Here is a 17,576-nt window from a genome sequence, read left to right on the forward strand (position 1 = left end):
TTGAAAGAAGCAATAACAACCTGACTCAGGTCACTGAGCGTGAATTTTCAGCCTCCAGTCATAATAATCTTGTTTAATGCAGGTTTAGGGCTATAGGAGTTATCATTTTGAAAACAGAGATTGACAAGAAACAAAATGGAACAAGAGTTTTCAGGCACCCCCTAATGTGCGTGACACAGAGCCCAGATTGGGTTTGTTTCGTGGGTTCATTCCAGCTTACAGCATGGTCTGGCTGGTAAAGGAGAAGACAAAAGACCCCTGATTTTCAAGGGTAATAACATCACATGCATGGGGGTGGTCTGGGCCCTGGTGCACTTACCATTATTGCTTGGTGAATATTTATTAGAAGAATAAGAGAAGAAAAGTCATTAGGGAAAACAAATGCACATAATTTAAATCAAATGCTCTTCTCTGTGGGTGTTTTCATGCACAGTAAGCAGATATTTTCAAAGCTCAGTAAGTTTTCTGGATATGACAGTTCTTTATACCTGCTCAGACTCAATCCTCTGCACATAATATATATAACTGTGTATTGCTGAGAAAATCGTGGAGTAATCTTAGGAGTGGTGTCTTTTGGATGCCTAGATGTTGATTCAAGTGTTTGACAAGGAATTTGGCATTGGCGGGGGGCGTGAGATTCTGCCAAGCATAGTGAGCATGTTCACGCCTCACATACACTGCTCTGTGCATCTTACAAACCCTTTAGAAGGAAAAGTCAGGAGGTGGGGAGAACACACAGGTAACACTGTCTTGGAGTGACCTGTAGCTGCTAATATTTCAGGAACAGAGAAGTCAGAGAACTTGTAGAGAGTGAAGACGCTGCAGAGAGAGCTATGAAGATGAGGGAAGGAAATGATATGAGTGACTTTTGGGTCAGACTCCAGGGGCTTGGGAACAATTTTTCCCTTTTCTGTCATGGAGGACATGTGCACTCATGTTTCCAGTTCTGGTAGGGGCTGCACTGTGTTTTGTGCAGTGAGATAGACAAAAAATGGGGCCATGGGGGACTTTTGATGCCCCAGCCAAAACATAAGGCAGATTGTGGAGATTATTGTAAGAAGGAGTGCTATAAAAAGAGCTTCTGCTCTGAAAGCCAGTTCTTAAACATCTCAGATCCAGTGGGTATTTTCATCTTTAAGCTTTTATGATTATCAACTTTGTCTATGCTGTGAGGACCCTGTTGCGCCTCCTCCCCCCCCATCTCGCAGGATATATGTGAAGACCAGTTTGCATGAATTCTCATATGATAATTAAAGTATATATGGAAATTAATAATTGCTGTTCAAGAAAGGTTTAGAGTGTGCAGGAAATCAGGCATTAGACATCATCTGTGTGTAAAGATTTCTTCCTCCTCTAAGAATTCCTTCTCTAACCTGAGAAACCTCTTCTTTGGAGTCCAATGTTTATGTTCTTGTATTAAAAAATAAATGGGGGGGGGGGGAGGGGGGGAGAGAGTGTATATTGACAATAATATGTCAATATTATGCAACAAAAGTCTGTACGTTAGAATATTAGTTACAAGTTTCAGGAGACGTGTACAAGTAGACTTAAGATGTTTGCAGAGGTGTTTGTTGTTAATATTAAGGTTCCCTTTAAAATATAGAGGTATGTGGCATGGGTTAGGGCTATGTGACCTTCATTGACCATTTTCTCCAGATTTGCTTCTGAGTGGTTGCTTTTCCTATCCTTATCCTAGTTTGATTTCTTCTCCAGCCCATCACTACCAAATGTAAAAGTTTTTGCTCTTTCTGTAGCACTTCCTAATTTGCTCCCAAGATTCTTTGTCACAGTCTATTATTTCCTATTTGCTGTAATCATTTTAGTTTGTGGGTTTTTTTTCAGAAGGAATTGTTTTTCCACATCTCATTTCAAATTCTCTTTCCAGAAGAGTCCATTCCTCGCTTCAATTCTGTTCCAGTCTGTCTGTTCCTGCAAGTCTCAGTCGTCACATTAGAGTCATCTAAAAGTTTCACCATGTCCTCACCCAGCAACTTCCAGCTTTCTCTTCAGTCTCTGGTCTCCTTCTCTACACTGCTAGGCAAAGCAGTTCTCTTTCTTAATGAATGTTATTTTAGCCGAAACTGTTAGAATTATTTTACTTTGAGGCTATAATTTCAGTATGTGGGATTTCAAACAAAACAGACTTTAGTTTAATCATAAAAATTAGTTAAAGTGTTCTTTTTAAAATTGGGCAGGCTTAGTGGCATGTAGTGCTACAGGCCCTGTATACGACACCAGATATACTAAAAAGTCAGATTACTGAGGCAAAGTAATTATAAAAGTGATATACTATATTGGATTCATAATAACTAAATCTGTAATTCCAAGTTATGCAACAGAAACTTTCATGGTCAAACATTAATTTTCTTTTGCTACAACATGTAGTTTTATTTCATGCTTCATTAACAAGTGTAGGTGTTTTTGACACTAACTCATCTCTTTCCAACTTGGTCTCATGCATTCATGGTCTTCCTCATACAGTACAAACCAGGAAGATAAGGTGACTATTCAGAAAAAGAAGTCAGAATTTTTAGTTTCTACTTACAAATATACCCTCACAAAACTGGCAGTTTCTTTAAGGCAGCAGTGGTGAGCCAACAACTAACTGACCAACTCAGCTTGTCTCCCTTCCATAACCCTCATCCTTCCAGACCCTTATTGGATTCTGAACTGCTTTACTAATTACAGAGGATGTGCTAGACTGAGGTCTTTGATGTGCATGTTATAGTAGCTCCTATTAACCTCACTTACACCTGTCCTAACTGTTGATAGTAATTCAGCTATATTAAAATATATATATATCTGTTTATAACACTTTCTATTGCCAGAGAAGTGTGGTGTTGTTAGACCAAAATGGTTAGTTGAAGTTTCCTAAGAGGGAAAAATGTCCAAATTAGCAAGCACCTAAACAAGGATAGTGTATAATACTGAACTAGTTAAATAAAGCCATGAAAAAAATCCTTCGTCTAGCACAAGATTGCCAACTCACACACAAGTTTACTGTTACAATGATAGTGCATTTGATTGCAGTGTTAGCAGTATCACAAGAGTAGCTGGAAGAAATATTTTTATCAAGTAAATTTTGTAATGGTACAGAAGTAGAAGCAGTCCCTTATTTAAAGCATTTATGTTCAAAATAGGTGAGATATCCATATGAGAAAGTAGGATTGAATTATAATTCTGTTTTCAGAGATGAGGACAGAGACACTGAGGGAAAATCTGTTCTCCCTGTTCGTCTCTGCATCTCCTTGACTCCAAGGTCACGCAGAAGCACAGCAGTGAGCACAACTGCACTCCGCTCCTCCTGAGTGCCAAGCCCAGGCTTTAACCACATCCTACCTAAAGCAGCTTTTGCAAGTCAATGCAAAATATGAAAATGAGACATTTTGGCATATTCTATTATACTTAATTAGACACATTTGTGTCTCCCTAATTGCCTTTATTATGTGCTGATTATATACTGATGGCAGGTATTATATTTGAAATCCTTAACAACATAGCCATTTTTTTGTTAACCTTTTCAAACCATCTTTGAATGTGTAAAAAAAGAATAGAAAACTCATCCATGGAGCTTTCCAAATCATACAGGTTACCACAAAGAAGCACTTGGAGGAATAAACTATGATCCTTGGCTCACCTTACTTTCTTACCTTGCCATCTTTGATTCATCCTCTCAACTGGCATTTCTTGGAGCTGGGATTCTTTGTTTCTTCACAGAATTTTCCCCAGGTGGTAACTAGATGGAAACTTCTCGACCATTGAGAAAAGAAAAATAAAAGCCAGTTAATTTTCTTGTATTTAATTTTTCTCTTGCAGTTAATTTTACACTGAGGAAGGGAGGCTGGGGAAGCTAGTGAAGTGCCAAACTTCAAGCTAGAAAGTGGTTCTTGTTTCCACAAAACTCTTCGGCACACCATAAGACCCAGCCTTCTTACTGGCAGCAGAACACTGTATTTAGGTACACCCAAAAGAAATCTGCTATAATAAGACTTTTAAATATTGTAGCATTCTGGGATGCATACATAGTGTCTCAACTCAAAATCCCTCTTTACTTTGCAAATCTATTAAATGGAACTGGCTTAATGTGCCCAATAATTAAAAAGTAATTGTACTTGTTCAGGTATGTAGGGAATTATTTTCACTACAGCTGTGAAGAACAGCAGTTAAAACATCTCTTATGCTCTTTTCTCCTGACTCCAACAGCTGTTTACAAACAGTCTCTTCAAAGCCTGGTTTTGTGCGGATATTCCAAAAGGTTCTAACTTGAAAAATAGTTTGCCAGCATCCCTTGCTAATATCTAAAGGCTTGTAGTGCCATCGTGTGGCAGAAAGTCCACTTAAAATTGCCAACAGGCTACCTCTTGTAGCTGTTAGGGAATTGAAATAAAATGTCCTAAGAATTACACAGATGAGCTGATTTAAGGTGTAACTATCTTATACTGCAGGATTTATAAAAAGGGGAACAAGGTAATAATTCTATCACTTTTCATTACATTTCCATGAAGGGTTTCCCAAGTGTTCCCAAGTGCTTAGAGGTGAAAGAACTTCTTAAGATGGGGAATTTTTTTTGTGGGGGAGGGAAGTTCTGCTCTTTTTTTTTTTTTTTTTAATAATAAAAAAAAAAGCCTCTTTCCCTTCCTTTCTCTTCCTCTCCATTCCTCTCCCGTACCCTCCCCTTCTGTCCCCTTTTCCTTTTCCATTTGAAGAAGAAGCAACATGAGGAATGAAATGCAATGCTCTTCAGTCTTCACCTCAGCAAACAAAAAAGTCTCAACATTAATGAAAGAAGGGTTTTCTTGGGAGGCTGAGTATTTTTTTCATTCTGGGTTATACTGTACTTTTACTGATCCTCAGTTAACTATCCACATATGTCTTTCCAGGCAGGAAGCGTAAATTTGCAATGAAGCAGTGCATAAAGCCATGACCCTTTCCCAATAGCCATTTTGTTTAACTGCTATAGCTACGCCTGAATCTCAATTTCCTCTTTACCTTTCTGTCTTTAAAAATGTATTATCACTAACATCCTAGACATGTAGGTCACATTTCCTAAGAGCCCTGACCAGGACCCCTGTATTGATATCTGAATAAAAAGCAGAGTGCTGACATTTTGCTCCTTGATTGCAAACACAAATGTTGCCTGTGACCACAATGCAGAGTTAGATATCAAAATGTTATTTCTTCTGCCATTTTGCTGAAGTGAAATATGAACACTGACCTGTTTACAAATTTTTTCCTCTAAAAATGTTTCACACAATTTACAGCTTATACTAATATTGTCTACAAACATTTTAAGGCATACAGGTTAATAATATAGGTTATATTCCTTATTACAAACTGCTAAGGAACCCAAACATGCACAAGTCCATGTGATCTGATGAGATACATCCGTGGGTCCTGAGGGAACTGGTAGATGTCATTGCCAAACCACTGTCCATAATATTTGGAAAGTCATGGCAGTCTGGTGACATTACCACTGACTGGAAGAAGGGAAACATAACCCTCATTTTTAAAAAGGGAAAAAAGGAAGACCCAGGGAACTGCAGGCCAGTCAGTCTCACTTCTGTGCCTGGCAAAATCATGGAGCAGATCCTCCTCCAATGCTAAGGCACAGAGAAAATAAGGAGGTAATTGGTAACAGCCTGCGTGGCTTCACTAAGGGCAGATTGTGCCTGAGAAATTTGGAGGCTGTCTACGATGGGGTTACAGCACTGGTAGATAAGGAAAAAGCAATTGACGTCATCTAACTGGACTTGTGCAACGCACCTGACACTGTCCCCCATGATATCCTTGTCTCTAAGTTGAAGAGACATGGATTTGGTGGATGGATCACTCGGTGGGTAAGGAACTGGCTGGATGGTCACTCAAAGAGTTGCGGTCAATGTCTCAATGTCCAAGGTGGTGTTCCTCAGGGGTCAACACTGGGGCTTTTAACACTGGGGCTTTTAACACTTTTAATACTGGGGCTTTTTAAGTTGTTTAATATATTTTTCAGTAACATGGACAGTGGTACCAAGTGCACCCTCAGCAAGCTTGACGATGACGCTAAGCTGTGTGGTGCAGTTGACACATTGGAGGGAAGGGATGCCATCTGGAGGGACCATGACAGGCTTGAGAGGTGGGCCTGTGCAAACCTCATGAGGCTCAACAGGGCCAAGAGCAAGTTCCTGCACCTGGGTCGGGACAATCCTAAGTACAAATACAGGCTGGGTGGAGAATGAATTGAAAGCAGCCCTTATGAGAAGGACCTGGGGGTGTTAGGGGATGAGAAGCTCAACATGAACTGGCAATGTGAGTTTGCAGCCCAGAAAGCCAACCGTGTCCTGGGCTGCATCAAAAGCAGCATGGCCAGCAGGGCGAGGGAAGTGATTGTCTCCCAGTACTCTTCTTTCGTGATACCCTACCTGGAGTGCTGAGTTCAGTTCTGGGGTCCCCAGCATAAGGACATGGAAGTATTAGAACAAGTCCAGAGGAGGTCCTCAAAGATGATCAAGGGGCTAGAGCACCTCTGCTATGAGGACAAGCTGAGAGAGTTGGGGTTATTCAGCCTGAAAAAATAAAAGGCTCTGGGGAGACCTTACAGTGGCCTTCTGGTACCTAAAGGAGGCCTACAAGAAAGCTGGAGGGGGGATCTTTGTCAGGCAGTTTCATAGAACAAGGAGTAATGGTTTTAAACTAAAAGAGGGTAGCTTTAGATCAGATATTAGGGAAAAAAATCTTCACTATGAGAGCAGTGAGGTACTGGAAGAGGTTTCACAGAGAAACTGTGAGTATTCCATCCCTGGAAGTGTTCAAGGCCAGGCAGGATGGGGCTTTGGCAACCTGCTAATGGGAGATATCCCGGCCCATGTCAGGGTTGTTGAAATTAGATTATCTTCAAGGTCCCTTACAAACCAAACCATTCTATGATTCTATGATTTTAATATTTTCTTTCTACCAGGAAGCTGCCACATTTGTTTGGTTTTGATTTATTCCTCCCAGAAGGAATGAAAAAAATCTGTCTTTTATTTGCTGAATTCCATGTAAGTTCAGTTAATTTTACACTTGTATTATGTATAAATTTCATCAACACGGATGGCCTACTGGCTTCAGCAAGCCAAAAAAATAATAATAATAAAAATAAATCCATTATCTATCCATCTCTAATACTTGTACCACCCTCTGTGACCCACTCTGTTCGTAAGTGAACCAGCCCTGCACTTTTCTTCTCCATTTGCTCTCTCTTAATAGCACTCTTTTCTCCAGCCCAGACCAGAAATATCCTCACAAATTGTTGGAATGGCTCCATTTTCCTGCCTTGGGCTTCCATTGATTAATGTGCCCTCTGTTCCCTTCCCAGAGAACATGCTGAGGAAAACTGACTGTGCTCCAGTCCCATGTCAGGGCATCCTCCTTTGCTAAATGGTGCCACAGGACAGACAAACACACCATTCCCGAAGGCTGGTCATACTTTCTTATCCCCCCTTCTCACTCCCACTACAGTTTTCTGTATCCCTGTTATTGTTCTTCCTGACACTGCTTTTAATCAACTTCAGCACCACTGTATCCATGAAGGTGCTCAGTACTAACACCAGATTCACCAACAATACCTTGTCATCACCTTCAATCTTGCCATCCTGGTCCTTCTGATCTTCAAACTAAGTGTAAAATGGTATGCCACCACTTTTTGTCCCAGAAGTAAGAACTGACTGGGGCACGGATAATAGGAGGCTGCTACTTAGCTGCTATCTAGCATCTAGCTATTACTCTGTGGAAGAAGTACTGTTGCTGAAACCACCTCTGCTCAGATGACTGATCTCCGTCTTAATTTTCTCTCTTTAGAAGTGTTACAGGGTATTTATCTGCAAACCAGAGAAAGTAATTCTAATCTGCAAGACAGAATTACCCAACTTTGTGGGGGTAAGTGGAGTTGTTGGAAGGCCAGCAGCTCTAAGGAATCACAGCCCCCCAGAGATTGGTGGTGCTGGCTGCCACCAGTTAAAAGTGCTGCATGGTCCAACTGTACAACAGCCTATACCAGCTCCAAAGGGAAAAATGCATCTTTTGAGCCTTGTGCTGACAATACTGCTTTGAGAGCAAACAAAGCATGTTCAACCAAGGGGTGGAAGTGTTGAAAGCTGAATTTTCATCAGAGGATTGTTTTTCATTTGGAACAAGGACATTCCCCAGAATGACATTGGAAAATACTGAATGCAGGCACTCTCCACGTCTTTGCTAACTTAGTTTTTATTGGGGAATCAGTATGGTATACAGAATGCTAGAGTGCATCAAATAAACAATAAAAAACTGAACGGTAAAGGCAACACACATCGTGGGCAACAGATATGAAGCATATCTTCTTTGGGGAAAAAATCTAGCTGCAACAAGATAAGCCACTAATTCTATACCATCTTCAGATTTATTGTGTGTAACTGGCATGAGTTTGTTGGCCTTTGTTAGTCTTTAATTCAAATCAACTTCACTTTGTCAAGCAACTGACAAATATGACAGACTACAACAAAAACAGTAAGGCCAGCATCCAACGTCAAAGGATGACTAAAAATTAATTAAGTGTAAAACTAAAATTCCCTGTTGCATAACTAGGGGCTACTGCTGCAAGTCAAAATTAAGGTGAATTTACAGAGCATTGGAGAAACCCCCACGCTATGACCTCCTTCTCCTCAAGATAGATTAAACCCAAGTAAAGGTCATCTTTATTTAACCTTGCATTATGAAGTGACTCATTCGAGGCCTCCTAATCACTAAAAACCATGATAAGGACACAAGTCAAAAATTAGTTCCACATGTGTTCATGCTTGAAGCATACTTTAATGACTTGAATTGTATGAGTCAAATATTTGCTAATGGGCAAAGACAAAATATTAACTTGTTAAACAATAGTCTGAACTTCTCAGACAATATTTGCACTTTACCTAAAAACCAAAGAGATCATTTTCAAAGATCCCAGCTCCAGCTCCCATTGACTCCCCTATCTCAGTCCAATAAATGTCAGACTACTTGTGCTTGACAATGGGATTCCAAAACACAGCTCTTTCCCATTAAAGGATATGCAATACACAGTACAGACAAAATAGTAAATCAACATATTCACTGGTAGGATAGACCTCACTAATATTCATTCAGGTTAATATTACTTCACATCTCTGGTATCAGAAATAGTCATTACTTCAAATGAAGAACTTTAAAATCTTGCCTGGAGCTATTAGCTTTATATTAGCTCTGGATGGGAATAAGAATCCCAAGTACAAAGTAAAATCTCAACTATCAGTATTTAATTTCAGCTGCCACCTCCTAAAATATCAGAGCTGATTCTGCAGAGCCTCCTTGCTCCTGCTGGTCCTTCACAATACCTCACTGGGCCTGGATTCTCCCCAGTTGCAGAAGGACTTATCTCGATATACCCCTTAAGATTTCAGGCTTCTATTTTAAAAGGTATTCATGTGTAACTTTGAGTAGTCCTACAGCTGTCAGACTGATCAGTCCAACTAGCATACATTTATAAGTCACACATATGCTTTCATATTCTGCAGAGCTGATGTCTATATATCCTTTTTTTTTTTTCTTTGACAATTTTTCTCTCCTAAAGACATATTCTGCCACTGACAAAGAAACAGGCAACCATAATATTTTAGTTGCATTATTTCAGACTTGCCTATACTGCTATTCAAGCACATAGTTCAGCTCAGTACGGCTCTTTAGTCTCGCACCGTGCCTTGTACACTGCTTATATACATTTCCACAATAGACCTGACAGTGGGAGATAGAGAGGAAAGTATTAAGAGAGAAGAATGATGAAATAGCTATAGTTCAATATCTATACACATTTAAAATAACAGGGCTGTTCTTGCTAAGCTTTGGATTTGTAGCAAGATGATTAATGGCTCTGTTTAAATCAGAGGTGGTGTGACAATGTACTTCCCTGTAGAAGTCTCTTGGTATTTGGTTCAGCAATTCTAAACCAAACACATTCTTGGCAATTAAGTTTCACTGTCAACATGTTCTGACTGTAGCTTAAAGAAATGAGCAGTTGCTAATGAGTCTGCCTGTAATATTTCCTTCAGGGTTCACATGTTCATTCACTACAAAGTCTAGGACAACGTTTCACTGATAGGAACTGTCAGTTCTTAAAAACCATTGACAGCTGGTGACACACAATTATAACTTATTTCTCAATGGCACATACACTTTTCCATCTGATCTTGTGATGGATTGCTCATTTTTGTACAAACATGAATTGAAATACCTGCACACTTAAGAACACCTACGCAACTTTGACAACACATCCACTGGACAAGTATGAGAAAAGCATCTTGGGGCTTTTTTCCTCTTTTTCCTTTGTATATATTCTCCAACTGACATTAAAAAATAAAAAAAAATAAAAAAAAATCAATACTATTAATGGTCTGCTTGTCAAGAAAATGTAAATCAGAAGGGATGGGAACACAAAACTTTCTGTGGCCTATCTCAGAGCTCAGGAAAACTCTGCTCACTCTTCTCACTTGCTGAGTGACACACCACCCTGTGCAGTGAGCTTGAAATGATGAAAGTTTTGCTCCCCACGCTGGGGATCCTTCTCCTTTCACTAGGTTATCTAGCCCTAAAATTCTTTTCCTTTTTATTTGTCCCGCTCCTTTCAGGCTTAAGATTTTCCTTTGACATTGCAGGGAAAAGCAATTAGAACATTTTTACAGAAAAGTCCATTAGTTCCTCCCAGCTGGCCTTAAGTTTTTAAAAATAGTTTACTTTCATCTTCTCAGATTTTCTCTTAGCCCATGCCAATTTATTCTAGACCATTTTTCCACTTTTTTACCTCTTTCAGTACCATATTTTCTACCTTGTCAGACACCCAATAAGAAAAGAGCTGGATGTTACTTGGATAAATGCTATAGAAGAGCCAGCCACCTATACACCTTTGACAAACTTATGAACCCCTCAGAAAGGGATGCAGCTGAACCGAGTTGTCAGACCCTATAACACACAATGATACAAGATTGGTTAGGCTTGGAGTCTTATAACAACATGGCATTAATCAGAAATACAAATTATTATACTCCATAGCAGGTATTTCCCTGGTCACGTTGCCCCTGCTCATGTCCTCCTTACTTGGGTATTGCAGTTGGGGACATCAGCCTGAACAGAAGCACGAGTCAGGAGAGGAAAAGTTCTCCTTTGTGCCAGTGTTGCATTTGGCTGTGGGATGCTGGGAGCTGCAATTCCCTTTTCTTCTGGCAGTCTCTAAGGCGCCTGCTTGCAGGTGGAACAACTTGTGCTTGGCAGCCGAAATGGGCTAAGAGGCAATAGGACGTGTGTTATACAAATCAGGGACAGCAGCAGGCTTTTTCTAGGTGAGAACTCTTCCCACCAGCTGTGATTTACACTCTTGTCACTTGAATTAGCACTGGCTCCTGACAGGACCATGCACACCGATATGCAGAAGGCTGTGGCACTGTTGGAGCATGACAAGCACCAGAGGGTGACCAGTACTAAAGAAAAAGCAGTGGTTGGCTTCCAGCTCCCATTAAATTCAGCAGCAGCAAGAAACGAGCATCAAAGGCAGCTCTCAAGAGCTGTGGAGGTCTTGGCAAGTGACACACTGGGTACAGCAGCACCACGGCACTGTCCAGGACAACCTAGCAGAATCAGGTTGGCCTCTGCACCCTGTCCCCACCAAGCCACAACCACCCATCAGCTCTTCTCTCCTCCACCTCTTCCTCAGGCAGTTGCTGCATGTCCTGATGGAAAGAAAGAAAAGCGGCCACATACCCAATCATTTGTACTTCTTCACACAAAGGTCATTTACATCAGGCATGCAGAGGAAAGCAATTTTTACCTTGTGTGACTGCTTCTCCTCTTTGGAAGGATATTCTGACCACCTACATTAAACAACTCCTTTTCTGGGAATGCAAAGGACAACTGGGAAACACTGAAATGAAGCATTAACTTACGTTACAGCAACTTGATATTTAATGATTTCCTTTGGCATGTGTTCAATGTAAACATATGAACATGATAATATAATATACGTATACAATTACTCATTCCAATTTGTTCTATTATAAGTATGTCATCTTTCATCCTTGTCAACTGAAACACACAACAGGACCAGTGAATTCTTAGAATTTGGTGGTAGGCTGATATTTTCCAAGGAGATTTCACAGAGACACGTGAAAGACAAACACACATTCCATGTGACAGTAAACAAATTTAGAGAGAGCAGCCTCTATAAATAATCTATGTTCATCATCTTACATAAGAAAGTGGAAGGTTAGCCACTTCTTCCAATCTATTAAATGGTTTGCAGCACTTTGGTAGGAAAACCTGCAGGCTTTCTCACAATCGTTATGCTGTCATGTGGCTGCAGTCAGGGAATAACTGAAGCCCATAAGCATGTGAATATAAATGGAATACAAGTCAGTGATTTGGAAAGAAAACAAACAAACAAAAAACTCTAGAAAAACAACATTAGGAGAACAAGAGGGAGCAATTTTTTCCTGAATAATTTGTTGCTTTATACAATATTTATTAAGAGTGTAATTTGGAATTTTTACAAATCACAGAACAGAAACATCAGAAGGATGAGCACCAGCAATGCTTCAGTAAGGAGCACCAGTCTGTTCAGGGGAGGATTCCTGAGGTTAGGGCACAGGAACCAAGAGGCAGGGATTTTATTCCTAGCCAGGAAGACTCTTTGCACAACCTTGGATAAGTCACTTTTTCTTTCAGTGTTTCTTCCATTAGCAAATAATTGAAAAATATCTCCTAACACTTATGTGGGATATTGAATACTGTGTTTATGTTCTGCAAAAAAAAGGTCCAATTCTCTGCCTTCTCCTGGCCCCTGTGTTCTGCTGATGTGGTGAGCAGGGAGGAGAAAAGCCTTTGAGGAAAGAGAACAGAAATTCTTCAGCAGAGATCATGAATAGGACAGCTGGAAGTAATAAGCCATCCAGCACAGGTGTCCTGTATGTTTCATGACAGGGAATACTAGGGGTATTGCCAGTCCAGGAAAGACACATATTGGGGAAAATGGGAAAGACTGTCCAGTCATATATGCAAGTATAAACTCCTGCGTAGTCTACCCACATTGAGAAATAGTTTAAAAAAAAAAAAAGTAAATGTTCTTAGAATCATAGAATCATAGAATCATAGAATCATAGAATCATAGAATCATAGAATGGTTTGGGCTGGAAGGGACCTTAAAGATCACCCAGCTCCAGCCCCCTGCCATGGGCAGGGACACCTCCCACCAGACCAGGTTGCCCAAAGCCCCATCCAGCCTGGCCTTGAGCACCTCCAGGGATGGGGTATCCACAGCTTCTCTGGGCAACCTGTTTTCTACTTAGTTATAATTCTGCATAATGGGGCTAGGGTCCTGCTAGCTAACTTGCATCCCTCCTTGGAATTAATGAACTGGAAAACTGGAGAAGAAATAGTTTCCACACCATGTTTCTGTTCTGCCCACACTCACATGCTAGCATCACAGTGGTGTCAAATAACAAAATATCTCTCATGGAAGCAACTGAGAAAATCCTCAGCCACCTTCCCTTAAACAAAGGAAAAGCAGGGAAGTTGTCATGACTGAAGAACATCTTGGATAGACAGCTTTCAAAGATCAACTGCATATTAAAAATATTTTTCCTCTTTTTTTTCTGTTCATTTTTATAGTAATCTAGTCACTGCTTATCACAGGGAGGCTGCATACTTTCCTCTTTCCTGATTCCTTATAATTTGTAAATCCTTGTTTGTTGTTTTCTGTTGTTTTTTTGTTTGTTTGTTTGTTTGTTTTGTTTTGTTCATTTATACATTGAAATTATTAATATTTGGGATCTAGTGAAGTTTTGTTGATTTTCTGAAGGACTGTAGCCTGAATCGTTGTGTCTGATTCCAAATAAAGGAAAAGTGTGGTGGATGGGGGGTGAAGTCATTTTGTTTATGTTCCAGAAATATCTGACATTTGCCTAGCAGAATTCCAGTACTCTCCTTCCACATTCCTCTTTTGAAGTAGAAATTTGGCAAATGTTTTCATATCTGGGATAGGTATTTTTTTACCCCCCCTCACATGGCCAAACTGTAACCCCTTGGAAAAAAGAAAATACTTTTTTTTTTTTAATGCAATGTATCTTATTGATGTTATCTGCAAAATTTCCAACAGATTTCACCTGTATTCTGTATCTTCCATCTCAAAGATGATGCAACTCAAAGCTACTATGGGCCATGTAGATCTTGGCCATGACAAATGTCTCATCTGTTGTGCCTCTGTTTTCCTGTTGTGCTCTGAAGCCCTGGAAGAGGGATTTGCCTGATTCAGATACTGAGAGAATACGTACCAGTCCTGTACAGAGCAGCTTGGGAAGCACAGTCTGTGAGATGGAGGAATTTGTCCATACAGGAGCCTTGAATTTGTCCTTCCAAACTTCAGGTACATCCTATGAGGCTTCAGGTCTGAGGTGCCTAGGACTTCACTGTAGATGTTACAGGCAGTAGAGAATTGGCTTAAACCTGAGCAGGTGAGGAGGGCTTGCCACTGCCTATTAACTGGGACTGACTAGGGAAAAACTGACTATTTTGGAGTTAGAAGCCGGTCAGTCTGGGGAAATCTGACTATAAGACATAGGAATAGGGCAGAAGTCTGGTGCAAGAAGGGGAATGATGATTTGAGGTTAATGAAAACAGGTTATGGGACAAATAGGAGAATTTAAAGCTACGTTTGATGTAAAAGGCTGCTGGAAGAGGTAGGAAGAAAGGATGCAACAGCTCAAATAAGGTATCTCAAATGAAAAAGGCAGGGGAGAACTGGTGAATATATCCAGATACTAGGTATACCTGGAGAAGGGAACATTTCCCAGTGTCTGTGTCTCAGTACCAAAAAGACAAGGCTGAAATGGAGTTCAGGTGTATCCAGCTACAGCACAGACACCTTTACAACTTGAGATGGAACAAAATGTTCCCAGGTCCTACCCTTAAATGTTCTCTTGGAGTCATCAAATATCCTTATCCTTTTCCCAAAATTGAGTGACAACTTACCACTGCCATCACATTCTTAGCTTAAAAAATCTGATAACTGATTACAGGCTTCCAAGCAGAGTTGAGTGATTCCAGCTCAGTATTTCTCCTCCTACAGTAGGAAAATTAATCTTGGGATTAGCACAGCTGGAACCTGAACAAAATATTTTTATATCTGAATTCAGTAAAGGTAGTACTTATATAAGAAGTTTATCATAATCTGATGTGAGGCTATTCCTCAAGAACTAATTATGCCTTTTGCATTTCAAACTGACTATCTAAATGGGTAAATAATTTCACTGTGCCTCTTCAGTTATCTGTAAAATGGGTATGACAGCACACCCTCACCACAGGAATAAACTGTGATAATAAATGAGTGAATGTTTGTGACCGGACAAAAAAATCAACAGTGATAGAGAGAATCCAGGAGGAAAAGGATTATGTATTCAGAACGGGTTTGAAAAGTGTGCAGTAAATAAGGCATGGGAGCACACAAAGAACAACAAAGAAAACCAAAACTGAATAGCTGCTTATTCAGCTGAATACAGTATACTGAAATAAGCAGAAACCCTATGAAAAAAAAATATCATTCAGTAGTATCATCAAAGGCTATTATTCTTGTATTTACTAGGAATATGAAGGAAGATCCCATAGCATATTGGGTATCTTCAAACACAATGAGGTGCATTTTATAATAACAAATTTCTAATATTTGATGCCATGAAAATAATGTAGCAGGAATTACAATTTACAATTACAATTACAAACTGACATATTTTGACTCATATATTTATATCATTTTCCTCATGATTACTACTATAACAAAACAAAGCTTGAGATCTTGCCATGTACTTTATACTATAAAATATTATTATGCCATTGGGAAAGACACAGCCTGGCAACATCAACACTAGGATCATAGACTCATAGAATGGTTTGGGTTGGAAGGAACCTTAAAGACCACCCAGTTCCAACCCCCCTGACACGGGCAGAGACACCTTCCACTAGACCAGGTTGCTCTTTCCTCATTCACCAATGCTGTAAGATTGTAGCCAGATGTTAAATGAACTGCAGTTAACTTATATCCATACTATACTCACCAAAAAAGTGGAACTTTGGTATCTCTGACATGCTTCTCTTCTGCAATGATATTTTCAATATGGTGGCAGATGGGAAGTCACAATTTAAATGAAGCATCACTTCAAATCAGTGGACAGCCTTGCAAAAAAAAAAAAAAAAATGTACATGAAATAATGCTGTTCTCTTTTTTCCTGCTTCAGTAAACTCTCTAAATTATTTGATTTCATAAAACAAAGGATATAGCATATATTTTTTCCAGATGGGTATTCTACAACTAACCTGTCAGCTACAGTTCGTTTTGAGCAGTGCATGATTATAAATAATACAGTCTCAGGACCTGAATCCAGTCTCTGTGACACCAGTATGAAACAAAAGTAAATGAAATCATCAAAGTTAATGGAGCTATACCAGTATGGTGGTCTAACTCAGTGGTCGAAGAATTCAGCCTAAGCCAACTACAGATTTTGTTGGGTGCTAGGACATCTCCTTGAGATTGTCTCTAATGTATGATGAAGATATCTCTATTTCCTTAAAATTCTTCACCCCAGGATAATGACTTGCCTGATTTTTTTCTCTAAATAATTCCTGATCATGACCCAAATAATGCTTTTTTTTTTTTTTTATGCACATACGAATTTTGTGTATAATTTTATCTTTATGTTCAAAAAAGATTGCTCCAAATATAAGTCCATCTCTTTGAAAATGCAATATACCTCTTTACTGTGCAGCACTCCTGCTCCACCTGATGTGTCAAGCACATGCTCCATCAGCTCCTGGTCTGCATGTGCAAACACAGAATGAGATTCCTCTGCCCTGACTTAGTCTAGACTCACCACCCTAAGCTCCCCTGACAATCAACAGGCAAAAACAAGCACCACCAGAGATTGATGCTGGGCACTTACTTCCCTATGAACATCAGAAATTGCTCACTTCTAAATGCAAAATGCCTGAAATCAGAGGAGAGAAACCCTATCCTATCCTGAATGAAAGGAAGAGAATTTCATTATATGTTCTGAACATACAGGATTTATTATTGTCTCTTTACTATTTTGTAAATGAATGATGACAAGATCATCAAGAAGTCTGTTCCATAAAGGCTCTCTCAGCAGGAGAACCAGTGAAGGATATTGTGAAATTCAAGAGAAGACAAGACAGGAGGGTGACAGTTTGAGGAAGATGACAATGGTGAGCTGGTTCTGAGATTTGACTCCTTAGAAAGACAAAGAGAGAAATAAAAGCAGGCTCAGTGACTATCAAAATTGAGAAATAAGACATAAAAGAGCAAAAAAAAGAGAAAGAAATCTAGTTTATGAAAGGAAAAATTTCTCAGTGAGTGAAGAGATAATAAAAGAGATGTTAAAAGTGAGAACAGAAAAGCCAAACACCTCTGCATGAATTGGTAAAAGCAGATAGTGAGGAAAACTGAATAGTAAATCATTTCTGTTCTCCAAAAGACAAACTCCAATATTGTAGCAACCACTCAGTTTTGTAGTATC

This window comes from Anas platyrhynchos, chromosome 1 (genome assembly GCF_047663525.1).
Source record: "Anas platyrhynchos isolate ZD024472 breed Pekin duck chromosome 1, IASCAAS_PekinDuck_T2T, whole genome shotgun sequence".
Lineage (NCBI taxonomy): Eukaryota > Metazoa > Chordata > Aves > Anseriformes > Anatidae > Anas > Anas platyrhynchos.